Raw genomic sequence first — 14392 nt, 5'->3', positions numbered from 1 at the left:
GGGCAGTTCAGTATTAGCAGCTGCCGCCTGGTCAGCACTCTTCTTGCTGGACTCGGCTTCAGCTGCATCCTCTTTTGATGCCTTACCCCAAAGTGGCACAAGCGCCACAACCGGCTCTTCCTCCTCCTCCAACGCATCTCCCAACGCCTCTTCTTCAGCAGCCGCCAGGATCTCTTGATTATATGTTTCCGAACACTGGCGGTACGTTCTTTCCCATGAGGCAAAGTCGGCAATGGGGAACAGGCGGCCCCAGGTCATGCGCTGGATTTGAGCGGAGTCTTCCACCATCTCCCGGACGAGCTCTTTCTTCTCTTGCTTGGCCTTTTCCGAGAGCTCTTGGGTAAGACTCTTCTCTTGGCTCACCAGGCGTTCTTTTACGTTGGCCAAGGATTTCTCCATGGCTTCGTAAGAGTGCATTTTTTGGCGAAGAGGTTTCAGCTCGGCCTTAAGATTTGTGATGGTCGCCTCCAGCTCGTCATTCTTCTTCTGGGCCGCCTCTAACTGAGCCCGAACAGCGGCGGTAGCCTGCGCCTGATAATAAAGAATATCAATGGTCAGTACTTCATTTTGGGCAATTTGAAACATTGCCTTATCACAGTTGGAGGCGGCCATAGCTTTTGCTGCCTTTACCTCTTTGTTTTTCCGATCAAGCGGCTTGCGAAGGCTGTTAACTCGGAGCAGGGCCTAAGTACAAAAAGAAAACAGGCGTCAGTTTCCAAACAAAAAAGATAACAGGCGTCCTGGAATTCAAATACTCAAAAAAGTATACCTCAGCAAGGACCCCTGCAATCCCATCAAGGTCAAGGGTGCCGGCACCCCTGACCGCCTCCCTTTCAGATGGAGGAACTACTTTGATCATGGACTTGGCTACCTCAACCAAGTCAAGCCCCTGAGGGCCGGCTTCATCAAGCGTAAAAAAGCAAGTTAGACCTAGTCAGGAAGGAAGCAAGTGTAAAAGTTTTTACAAGTAATTGTCCATACTTCTAGGCGGCCCCGCCGGGGTTTTAGAAGAAGTGGCCGGCTGCTTCTCAGCCGCCACTGTTTTCCTGGAAGACCCAGGAGAGCTTGCAACAGTCGTCCTCCGGGCCTTGGGGTCCGGCTGTTGCGAGGAAGAAGCTCTTGGAGTGCCCGACTGAAAATAAAAAGAGTTAGTATATGCATAAGATAACTCCTAAAAGAGGAAGAGTTTTCGAAGCCTACCAAGGGTGCCCCCTTGTTGGGGGAGTCGGTACAAGACTGTTGCATGAGAGAGGCCCGCAACATGGCCGCCGCAGTCTTGGATGCTGTTATTTTACTCATGGCGTCAGCTGCAAAAAATAAACAGCAAAGTTAGTAAAATCCCAAGTAAACAAAGCGTGAAAAAATAGAGTATTTGACAGGCCGGCTACCTCTAAAGCACCGACTGCTGAGGCCACAGGCGGCCAAAAAGTACTCGTCATAGAGCCACTTGAAGCTCGGGACGCAGTTTAGGGGTACTTGCTCTCGTACCCCTGAAGTAGAGTTCACCCTAGTCTCTACTTTGAAGAGTCCTTTGTCTAGGATCTCTTTTTTAGCCTTTGGGGGAACAGGTGGCATGCTGCGGCCGCCTGCGAGAAGAGGCGGATCCCTATTCCACTTGTTAAAGCGTTGGTTCAACTCCGTGTCTGAACCCTCGATGATAAGGAAGGTGTTCCGCCAATCCTTCCATTTGTTCGCCTTACCTCTCGTCATGAGGTAACCCCTATGGCTTGTTAATTGATACCAGCCGATACCTCCCGACTTAGGGGTCCGGCTGAGATAGTTCATGTGGGCGAAAGCCTCAAAGCTTGGCTCCACCCCGTACATTTCGCACCCGGCCACATAGCCGAGTACGTTTACCCAAGAGTTGGGGGCTAACTGCCATAAACCCAAATCATACCCATCTAAAATCCGCTGAACAGCCGGATGTAATGGGAAGCGCAGTCCAGCTTTGATGGCCGCCACATAGCAGCCAAAGCAGCCGTCATCATAGCTGGTACCAGCCGGCCAGACGACAGTGTCTTCTAGATCCGGCACGAACAGTAAAAATTCCGGGCCCATTCTGTGGTTAGCAATAAAGCTCTCCACTTTGTCTTGCATGGTTGCGATCCGGTCCCGGGGTACCATGCAGTAGTAGGGGGCGTTTTCCTCTCTGAAAGAGGCGGACGGCTCCGCCCAATTGTCCCCCTTCTCAACTGCATGAGAAAGCCTCGCCTCTTGTAGGCGGCTGTTTCTTTCTTCTGAGCCTGGAGAATTGTGGCCAGAAGAGCTGGACTCGGACTCGTCCTCTGACGTGTCCGAAAAGGACGACTCCTCCCCTCTCCCAGAGGGGCCCGCCTCCTCTCCCTTAGAAGGAGCAGGAGGAAAATTAGACATAACGGTAAAATGGGAAGGGACCACCTTGGCCCCTCTCTCAGAACTGTCGGCTTGGCAGCCGCCTCGTTTCACTTCTACATCTGGCGCCTGGTCAGATGTTTCACTAATGAGCACCCTTTGGGAGGAGCCGTCCGAGTTTGAGATCATAGCAGTCTTTTTTGTTCTGGCCATCACGTTTGGCATAGACACAGATACAGTCGGACTTTGTATAAAGGGCAAAGATGGGTCCAGAAAAGGGGAGGCGGCACTCCTAGTCCTAGATTCAGCCGTCCCCGGTGACCGGCTGATCACTAACTTAGGTCGTGTCGTGTGCTTCCGTGGTGCCATTTCAAAAAACAAAAAGAAAATTAAGAGTAAGAGAACTGAGTTACCTGAACGAGTGACGGTTGATGAAGTTCTGGAAATCCGGTGCAGTCGGCTTGTCAGAACAGGCGGTAGGCAGAAAAGGTCCGAAATGTCGGAGCAAGTTCAGGGGTCCGAATGTTCTCGCAAAGTTCTCAAATGTGAAAATGACCGAAGTCAGCACTTCCTTATATAGGCAAAGTGAGAAGGCGAAGGGTCGCTTCCAAATTCAAAATTTGGGCGGGAAAATCTCTCGGCCGTTTGCAAGGTGACACCTGTAGCAGGCCGTCGCCTGTCACCGTGCGACACCTGTCACAGGCGACACGTGACCAGTCACGTGCCACCTGTGAGGGGCAAATGATTAGGGGATTTTTATCCACCAATCACCGTCTGACAAGTGGACCAACCAGGTTCCGCCACGTGTCCTTCACGTAGGCCAATAGGAGCCTGCCACGTGTCAATCACAGATACGTCCTCTACGGACCAATTGAGGCACGCCACGTGTCCACCCATGCCAAATGGGAAAACCGGCCAACAAGGCTCAATCCTGTCTAGAGGCCCGGTCAGCCCTAGGTTTACCCTAAACCTAGAGAGTGGCACGCTTCTCAAGACTATAAATACTTAATTAATCCTCATTAAAGGGGATCAAGCAAACATCAAGCAATTAATCTCACCTGAAGAACAGAGAGGAACAGAAACATTACGGAACACTAATAACCGGCTAATCTCGCTAACAAAGCAGATTACCAACATTAAACACTCTCACCTAGAGAGATCTTATTACTTTAATTTCCGTATTAATTACTCCTTAATCAGGTACTAACTTGACCGTTGGAGGCGGAGCTCTCAGGAGTCTCCGTTATTTTGCAGGTACAGGCGTCCGGTTCCAGTCTCGGAATTGTAACTCTCCCGCAGGACATCAGAAAACCCCGAAACAACTATGACTACTCAAATATCAAACCTAAATAAAAAATAATTAAAATTTCTATAATCAATACAAGACAAATTCTTACCCTAACCAATTAATTACACGCTCACAAGGAAAGGTACGCCCTATAAAATACCAAAGATCTCTCCTGAGTTGTCAATGACTTCCCTAATTAATAATCAAACCTACTTTCGCGGAATCATGCAAATTAAAGACATTAAGTCCGGCACCCTAACTTCCTAATAATCCGTTCTACTTACTTCCGTGGAGAATTTCATTCCCTTACTTGTTCTATTCAAATCCGTCAAAACCCAACTCCCGTTGCGATCAAGACAATGGAATAATAACAATACCATTTATCCCTAATCTAGTGTTGACATAAGCAAAATCAATTAAGCATGAACAATATAAACAATTAATTGAGAAAATTTAAAAGAACAAATCAAGTATCAATCATGTCTAGAGTTCAACCTAACCCTAGAATAGTACATGAACATAATAAAAAGAAGTAAAATAAAAGAAAGAAAAGAAGAAAATATAATACTCTAAAATAATGGGTTCTAAACTAATGGGTCATCCCATAATAACAAAGCCAAGAGTACTTATAATAAAAACTAGGAATTAAGATAGACTTAGAAAACTAGTCTACCAATTAAATCCCCTTATTCATCCAAAATCCTTTTCTAATTAATTCGAATCTAAGTCTCCTCTAATTCTATCCTTTAAAACTATTTATATAATTATATCTGGAGCTAAAACAAGATATAATTGTCAAGAATTGTGCCCTTTGCACATCACGTGGAGTTGCTAGGGAGGTTGTGGCAAACATTAAATGGCCACGACCTAGGTGTGGAGTAGGCTGCTTTAGCTTGCTTTCTTCCTTTGATTAAGTTAAAAAGGCCACAAAGTTGTGGCAACATATAATAGCCACAAGTGAGCTGTGGCGGTGGATCTCGAGCCTAGCTATTAATAAAAGCATCCTGCCCCTTTGCACACAAGTCATGAAAACAACCTCAACCTCCTTCCAAAGATGAAATGCTAACAATTCTTGCAAAATAAGACAAAGCACATTAAAAGAGAGCAATATCGAAATATGAAGAATAAAAGCTCTAAAAGATTAAATATGAAGGGAAAAAACGATGAAACCACACAAATATAACATATAAAAAGGAATATGTAAGTGCTTATCAACATACATCGCCCCTGCTTCAACTTTTTTTGAATTTTGATTTGTAGTTTTTTACATTGTTTGAGAACCACTTTATATAAAGTCTATATAAATAATTAAAAACATTGGTAGCTTTTGAATTCTGGTTTGTAATTTATTTAGTATACTATATTTTGGTATGTAATCTTTAATTAGATTTGCTAGATAATGTAATTTAAAAATCAAGTCAAATTAGGTTACATTCGGGTTGACCCAAACCAAGTTAATATAAGGTCATTTACGGGTCAAAATAACCTAATTTAAAACCAAGACAAAAAAAATCAAGTTAAATCAGGTTACTTTCGGGTTGAACCGAACTCGAAAATATCAGGTTCAGGTTGGGATTCTCAACCCGAAAATTTAAATGGATCAAGTTCAGGTTTAGGGGTAGATGACTCGAAATCAGCTGTCACGAACACGAACCTGACCCGACTTGATCCGTTTGTCAGCCCTATTTTCACTACAACATGCTTTCTCCAATTTTTTTTAAATGAAATGTACTCTTTCTGTAATAGTTACAATACTTTTTTATTTGATAAGGACCCAATTTTATTTTATTACTCCATCTATCCCAAAAAAATTAGTATTGTAAAACTTTGTATACATATCTATTAACTATCATTAAAACAAACCGTTGTTGACGTCATCACTGTCCACATGTCACTCTCATAATAAATTTTTTCACGCCTAAATGCAAGGATGATGTCATCTTTTTTTTTTTTTTTTTTTTTTAAGAGCTACCATATTTAACAATCTTGAAATTTGAATATTAGAACCTTCTAAATTACAACTACAACATATCAATTTATCCTTTAAAAATGAAACAATTCTAAATAGCACATTAATAAATGGACTCCTACATTAAAATATGTATTAGGCGACGTTAAACAAGTATTGTATCATATTTATCAATTTTTTTTTTTAAAATGTACAAATCATAAAATAAGATTTTATATACAGTACTAGAAAACAGCTTGATTCCGACGGAAATAATACGTCGGAATCAGTCGAAATTCCGTCAGAAATTGGTCTTCCGTCGGAATGTTCCGTCGTAAAACCCTTCATAGGAAATTCGACCATTTCCGAGAGAATTTCCGTCGGAAGGCTAGTTTTCGACAGATTTATTTCTATCGGCGCTTTTTTGACTTTAATTGAGATTCCGTCGGAATATACCTCTTCCGACGGGAATTTTCGCCAGAAGAGGTCTATTCCGACATAAATTTTCGTCTAAAAAGTCAATAAAAAAAACAACTACTGTTTAGGGTAAAAATACCCTGTCCACGTGGCCAAATGGCATGTTGACACGTGTTAGCCTCAGAGAGGCCCAAAGGGATCTAATCCTCTACTAACACGTGGCACCTTAACCCTAAAACGGGAACTGATCCCCTTCCACTATAAATAGAGGAAAATCCTCATTTATTACATATTCATAAATACATACACAACAACCAAACAATATTAATTGCAGAATTCTCCCTGAATCAGAGAGAAAAACCTTTACATTCCACACTTTTATACATTCGGAAACGTTCTAACTTGATCGTCGGAGGCGGATGTCCACCCAACCGGAGTTTCCGTGGTTTTGCAGGTACAGACGGTCGACGCGCATACTTGGAATTGTAACTCTCCCGAGGGACTCTTAAAACCCCGAAACATTTGGCGCCATTTGTGGGAAGAGTACTTCCGAGATGGCATCCGAATCTGTACCGCATGTTGATGGCAAACGGCCTATGTGTAGGGTTTCGTAGTGATCCGACACTACGCGGAAGGAAACCCACCAAGACCCGCCCCTTAATTAAAACAATTAACAAGCATAATAAACTTAATCAAACAAGATTAAGAACAAGAATTATACCTTTGACGCGTGCTTCGCTCCCAAAGAGCTCTTACATCAAAAACTCGAAAACACGAGATCTTCGACGGATCATACCCTCGACCCGACCCGAACGTCCTAATTCTTGAAGGTTAGTCAAGACCCGGACAAAATAACTAAGAGTTTTACGAATCAAAAGGTTTAATCTTTCTTAGAGTTGCCTTTTTAATTCCACTCAAGGTTGTGTATTTCTCAATACCCAAGCATGGTATTTATAGGGAAATGAACCCTTGGTTTTTCATCCTCCACAATTGTGGGAGTGTTGAAAATCAATCATTTATTTCATTTTAAAATTAAATAAATAATCAAGTTAATCATGTTGCGACAAGTGGCATGTTCTCATGCAAAGGAGTGGTGGCCAAGGTTAGGTGGGGGACCATATGCCTTGCTCCCCAAGGGATTGACTTGGTCCCCACAACCTTGCACAAACCGGGTTAAGGGAGGGCTAGCTGGCTGCCAGTTAGCGTGCCAGCTATCAGTGCCCAGCTGCCCAGCACCCAGCCAGCCAGCCAGTGCGTGCTGCTGCTGGGCTGGTGCTGGTGCTTGTGTGCTGGCGTTGGGCGCTGCTAGCACATAGTGCTGGCACTGGCCCTAGCAGCCCACACACACCTTCTTTGTGCGCCATTGCTAGCACAGCCAGCATGCGTGCTGCTAGCGAGCAACGCATGCTGGCCCTTCCCTCGCATGATCCTACGCACCACGCACCATGCACCACGCAACGCTCGCACACGCATCAGCTAGTGCCTAGCACTACTATGCTTAATGCGAGGCACGCACACACCTAGGTGCGCTGTGCGTGGTGTGTGGCCTGCGATGGTGCCCATGCACGCAAGGCCAGCGTTGCTTGCTAGCTCGCTGTGCTTGGTGCTGCCATGCGAAGGCACGAACACAAGCACACAGTAGCGTGCTGCTGGGCGATGGTGCACACGCACATGCACACACGCATGTGCCTAGCACTGCGATGGTGCTGTGCGTGGTGCTATGCTGCTGCGATAGCCTGCCACATGCACCCAAGCTAGTACGCTGCTAGCTGTGATGGGCTGCCTGGTGCTTATGGCCCTTGCGATGGCTTGTCATGCGCACCCAGGCACCCAGGCTAGCACGCTGCTAGCTGCGATGGGCTGCTTGGGGCTTGTGGTGCTTTGCGATAGGCTGCCATGCGCATGCCTAGGCTGCGATGGTGCTCCTAGGCTGCGATTGTGCGCCTTGAGCTTGCGATGGTGCGCCTAGCCATGTTAGGTGCATGCTAGCTCGACCTAGCCTAGCATCCACATGGTTAGACCATTGTGGTGCTACGGCTACACTCGTACTTGTCGCTTGTGATTTTACGACGCTCGGTCTCGATGCCCTAGGCTCGATATCCGACGTCTGTATTCGTAAAACTCTGCTTACTCATTAAATCCTTTCAAATTAATTCGTTGTCTCGGATCGGTGATTCGATTGGGTTCGACCCGAAGGGTTTAGTTAAGATTAAGTTGTAACATCAATTGTACATTGATATTATTGATCGGAAGCGGCCTCCACCTAGGCATTCCGATCACTTGACCTTACAGAAGAATTAGCTCCGTAGTAATTCTAAACCCTCTATCGAAAGAATACACTTGTTGGAAGGACACCATTCCTTTCAATCTCCCACTTGTCCTTCCGGACAAGTGTGCATATAGTGTATAGCTCATTTCCTATGTCACTTAATGTTTCTTCGTGAACTATAAGGTAAGATTCTTTGTCATCCTTATTACGTTCAGAAGTGTTTCTCGATCTCCGAGTTCGACTGTCAATAAGTAGATGATTTCTAAAATCCATCTGAGCACGGCCATGCATTTTCACAGTCTCGCTCTTCGAGCGGCCTTGTAAACAACAAAACACTGTTTCCCTATTGTTAGTAGGGGGACAATCCTAGTCTTGTATTGTAAGTTCTTCTTACTAAGAAGACACAGTCTCCTGAGTGTTCCCGTTATGATCCCCAGTTACGGCAGACGTTTGGAAACATCAAAGAGTCTAGTACTCAAATAAGAAAACTTCACAGTACTCATGGTCGGAGGAAACAAGTTCCGATAGTCATAATGAGAAATGTACTGATTACAAAATTTAAATTTTCTTAAAGTACTCTCATAGGTCTTATCCAGTACAGTTCCAAACTGTGCCTGTGCAAATGATTTACGACCATCACGTCCTCGCAGCACAAGAAACGGTGCTGTAAATCATACTACACACTAATCTATGGCGGTCATCAATCGTCCATCTGTTAGATGACCTCGATTAGGGACACTTTTCGATTTAATATTCAATGTTCACTTAACAGGTTTTTCTTTATCCAAGACATGGTCTTGATACCCTGTTTTGAATATTTTCGTAAATCGAATGGACTCATTATTTAATTCTAAACCACAATTAAATGGTAATGGAGTGAATGATAATTTTGCACAAAACTTAATTACTCCATTAATGAATGGTTTTAATACAGTGTCTTACATTAAATATCCTATTTAATTAATACACATGTCAAGGGAATTTCAAAGCTAGTCTCCAACATGCTTAATTCCCATTGCCTCAATGTGCTTGTTGTGTTACACTTGAGGCAGCGGTTTAGTCAAAGGATTGGCTACATTATCATCCGTGCCAATCTTACAAATTCTGATTTCACCTTCGGATTTCCATTCCCTTATCATGTGAAATCGCCTTTGCACGTGTTTGACCTTCTGGTGCTCTCTTGGCTCCCTGGCCTGAGCGATAGCTCCATTGTTATCACAATAGAGATCTATCGGCCCCTTGATTGAGGGTACAACACCAAGTTCGCTAATGAACTTGCGAATCCAAACAGCTTCCTTGGCAGCTTCTGAAGCGGCCAAGTACTCGGCTTTAGTTGTAGAGTCTGCAGTGGTGCCCTGCTTGGCACTCTTCCATCTAAACGCTCCTCCATTCAGACAGAATATGTACTCCGACTGTGACTTGAATTCGTCTCTGTCAGTCTTGAAGCTAGCGTCGGTGTAACCTTCAACAACCAGTTCTTTGTGGCCTCCATACACTAGGAATTTATCCTTGTTCCTTTTTAGGTAGTTAAGGATGTTTTTGGCCGAAGTCCAATGCGCCTCTCCTGGATCCGATTGGTATCAACTCGTTGCACTCAGGGCATACGATACATCTGGCCTTATACATATGATGGGCGTTAGAACGGTCGCACATTCCACACTCAATAAAATAAATTTATAAATCCTAAAACTAACCCCTAAACAAGTCTAGTGGTAAGTTCGGAGTCGAACCACAAGGAACGGTAATGCTAGATTGTTCTTAATCTAATGTCTAAGCTATGCCGAAGTCGATTTACGGATAAAGGACACTACAACTACACTAAAACACATATAAAGAACAAGGTATGATAAAGTCTACTAGGGGAAAAGATCCACTTAGAACAATTAATAAGCTAATGAGAATCCATTTGATAATCCATCATGCAAAGAAAGAATTATAATGAGAATTAACTACACTCAAAAGTAATCTCTCAAATTCCTAGCCTAGATCCCTCATTGACTAGGTGCATAGAAGAAAATTACCCAAAATGCAATCAAATATATCAATTCTAATTCACAATCCCTTGTCAAACTAAAACCAATATGCAATTAAGTGTGCTATCATGGGAGATCAATCCAATCTAAAACAAACAACATGCCAATTATCAATTCAATCAATTTAATCACACAATTATCATCAAATTTATCTCAAATAACTCAAATAATCATTACAAAGCCTCACTCAACACCTAGTAGAAGGGAAACTACTCAAGCATAATGAAAGCAACTAAATAAAGCAATAAGAGAAGAGAAAGTAAGAAATGCTCATTGATATTAGGTGGAGATCTTAAAATTCCTCATTTGATTATCCAAAATCCATGAAAACCATTGTGCTCCTCACTTTCTCTCTCTAAAATTTTGAGAGTTTCTCTCTCTAAAACCTAAAACTAACCTAAAATCTATTCTAAACTGAAAAAAAATCTTTTCTTTAATGAGCAAAAAAAATCTATTTATACCCCTTACAAAATTGCTTAGGAAGCTCCGCAAAAAGTCAGCTGAAACGGGAAAAGGTCCGACCGAACTCTGGGTAGGTTCGGTCGGACTCAGGGTAGGTTCGGCCGAACTCAGGGTAGGTTCGGTCGAACCTCCCTGATCCTTGTTTGGTCGAACTTTCCTGGTTCGACCCCTCCTGTAAACATGCTGAAAACTTGGTTGAAACTGCCTTGGAGGTTCGGTCGAACTTTTCAAAAGTTTGACCACACCTTGGTTCGACCGAACCTCTTAGAGGTTCGGCCACACCTCCTCTTGAACTTCCTCTTCTTGCTTCCTCTCCTTCCCATTTTCTCCTCTTATCTTTGTTCATGCCTCCATACTTGGCCAAGGGGCCTCCTACCGTGCTTAGGACCGCCATGGAACCTGCAAAAGATAGCAAAGATCACGAGAGCATGGGGATGATAAAATTATGCATAAATATTATCAAAACAAGCGCAAATAAGCATACTTTACATCCATAAAAAAAAGGAAGCCATAAGAGGAGAAAAGAGGTAGAAAAACCTAAGAAAAACAGGAGAAAAGAGACCAATACACTACCCCTAAGGGTAACATAAATGTCACTCATCAACATATCATGGCATACATGATCGATCCGATTAGCGAAGCATATGGGATTTGATTCATTCTTTCTCGCTCAACAGGTGTTTTTGGACACTGTTTCTTGCTGAGAGTTACGCCATGAGACATGGGTAAATGCCCTCTTTTGGCATTCTCCATGTTGAATCGAGCCAGTACCTTATCAATGTAAGTACTCTGGCTTAATCCAATCATCCTCTTAGATCTATCCCTGTAGACCTTGATGCCCAATATGTATTGTGCCTCTCCTAAGTCCTTCATTGAAAAGCACTTTCCCAACCAGCCCTTTACGGACTCCAACAATTTTGTGCTGTTTCCAATGAGATGTATGTCATCGACATACAGGACTAGGAATGCAATATCACTCCCACTGACTTTCTTGTATACACAAGATTCATCTGGATTCTTGATAAAACCAAACTTGCTAATGGCTTCATCAAATCGCAGATTCTAACTTTTGCTGGCTTGCTTTAGTCCATAAATGGACTTCTTCAACTTGCAAACCTTTCCAGCGTTGCCTGGATCGACAAAACCTTCTGGCTGTGTCATATACACAGTTTCTTCCAAAATTCCATTAAGGAAGGCGGTTTTGACATCCATTTGCCATATTTCATAATTGTAATATACATCAATCGCTAGGATGATCCGGACAGATTTTAGCATTGCAACTGGTGAAAACGTTTCGTCATAGTCCATCCCGTGGATACATTTCCATCCTTGTCAGTCTTCAAGGGGAAACTCTTCAGGAAGGGTTACCTCCAGCTGCTGTTGAAGTGTGTTACTCCTGAAAGGGGGAAAGAGGTTCTAGAGGATCTGCACTCGAGATTTTGTGCATCACATATAGGCGGCAGAACTCTAGAAAAAAGGGCTAGGCGGCAAGGCTAATTTTGGCCCACTCTTGAGGTAGACGCCATGGAAATGGTGAAGAAGTGCGACAAGTGTAAAAGATTTGGCCGGCTCATACACCGACTAGCCACTGATTTGACGGCTATTTACAGCCCGGTTCCATTTGCAAAATGGGGCATGGACATCCTAGGTCCATATACGCCTGCCACAGGCGGGCGGAGGTACATCCTGGTGGCTGTAGATTACTTCACCAAATGGGTTGAGGCAGACGCGGTCAAGGGCATTAAGACAAAGGATGTCATCTCTTTTATTTGGAGAAACATCATCACCCGGTTTGGGGTATCTATGTCGATGGTCTTTGACAATGAACCTCAATTTGAAACGCCTACCATCAAGAGATGGTTAGGAGATCAAGAGATTTCTCTTGTTTTGCATTAGTCGGTCGTCCCCAAGCAAACGGCCAAGTTGAAGCCTTCAACAAGCTAATCTCACAAGGCATTAAGAAGAAAATTGAAAGGGCTAGCGGTCTATGGGCGGATGAGTTGGCTCATGTCCTATGGGCCATCAAAACAACTGAAAAAGTGGCAACCGGTGGAACCCCGTTTCTCATGACATACGGCACTGAAGCCGTCTTGCCCATTGAACTTTATGAGCCAACACTTCGAATCATGCTCTATGATGAGGAGGCAATTCGGGAGGCCATGCGTCTAGCATTGGATTCACTCCCGGAGCACTGGGGCAATACTGCCTTGCGTCATGAGATATACCGTCTGAGAATGATGAGGGCCTACAACAAAAGAGTACACAAACGGCCCCTAAAGATGGGGGACTTTGTGCTACGAAAGATCGAGGCAACCGGTAGGGCCAATGAACAAGGAAAGTTAACCCCTAATTGGGAGGGCCCCTGCCGGATTTTTGAAGAAGTTAGAGGCGGCACCTACCGCCTGGAAACTTTAGACGGGAGGCAGCTAGCGAGAACCTGAAATGTAGATAACTTGAAAGAGTACTACTTCTAAGGACTTGTAATTTTTTGTATATAGAGTATATTAATGAAAGAATGCTTTATTTCCATTACCTTTTCTACAAAGTCCCATCTGTGCAATGCACAACCGGGCAACCGTCTGCTCTAAACTGAGTAGACGTAGACTAAGTATCAAACTTAGCTATTTATAAGTCCAATGGCCGAATATTTTTTAAAACCGCCTGCTCCAACATGAGGAGGCAACCGGCGACGCCCATTCGGGTGAATTCTTCGAAGAGAGCATCTCCCATTTGGGTGGTACATTTTTCTATAAATCATAACTCAAGCGGCATTAACCGACTGTCTAGGTTAAAGATAACTCACGGCCATTTGAATGATTAATTGAAACCAAGATGCAACTGGTCATTGCTTCAAAGCAACATAGACGGTAATTAAAATCTTGGTCGAATGTAGCCGGTATTTGCTCAAAAGCATTATAGCCGGTTACAAATCCGAATTACGCAAGGTCAAACCCTTAGCATCTAATCCATCACTTGGTTATAATACATCCGTTCGGCCAATGGCCGCCTGCTTATCAGCAAATGGCAATGACGGATACCCAAGGGTAATCTGCAGCTGGTTAAAGAATGATCTAGGTTGGCCCTAGCCGGCACCGTCTGCTAATCCAACTTAGACTAATTCTACTTCTTAAAATATGGTCAATAACCGCCTATCTATTTGTCTGGATGCTTGTATGAACGACTTCCTACTTGGAGTTGAATAATATTAAGCAAACAACCGTCCAAGGGCAGGTAGAGCCGTCCGGCATACCGCATGTATCAAATTATATCGCAAAAAGAAAAAGATTTGTAAGAGAAAAAATTGAAACAAATAACATCAAAGGCAAAACCGACTCAGTCGGCAAATATATTAAAAATAAAAAGATTTTAAGCCGGACCTATGTCCGGGGAGGGAGATACAAGTAAACTACACGGCTCGCAGGCCGGAAGAAGTAAGAAGGAAACAAATTAAGCTACTGTTGCTGCTGTTGCTACGACGGTTGGCCCTGGCCGGCAGGAGGAGCATCTTGGGTTTGCTAGGCTTGAGCTTCGTCAGCCCCACCCGGCATCTGATCCTCTGTCTGCTCCTCTTCCTCCTCTGCAATGCCGGAACACTCTCAAAGGGTGTCGGCTTCTCGGTTCCAAGAACCTAGGCATCAAACACA

Source organism: Chenopodium quinoa, unplaced genomic scaffold, assembly GCF_001683475.1.
Source record: "Chenopodium quinoa cultivar QQ74 unplaced genomic scaffold, ASM168347v1, whole genome shotgun sequence".
In the NCBI taxonomy this organism is placed as follows: Eukaryota; Viridiplantae; Streptophyta; class Magnoliopsida; order Caryophyllales; family Amaranthaceae; genus Chenopodium; species Chenopodium quinoa.
Note: the sequence above shows the minus strand (reverse complement) of the source record.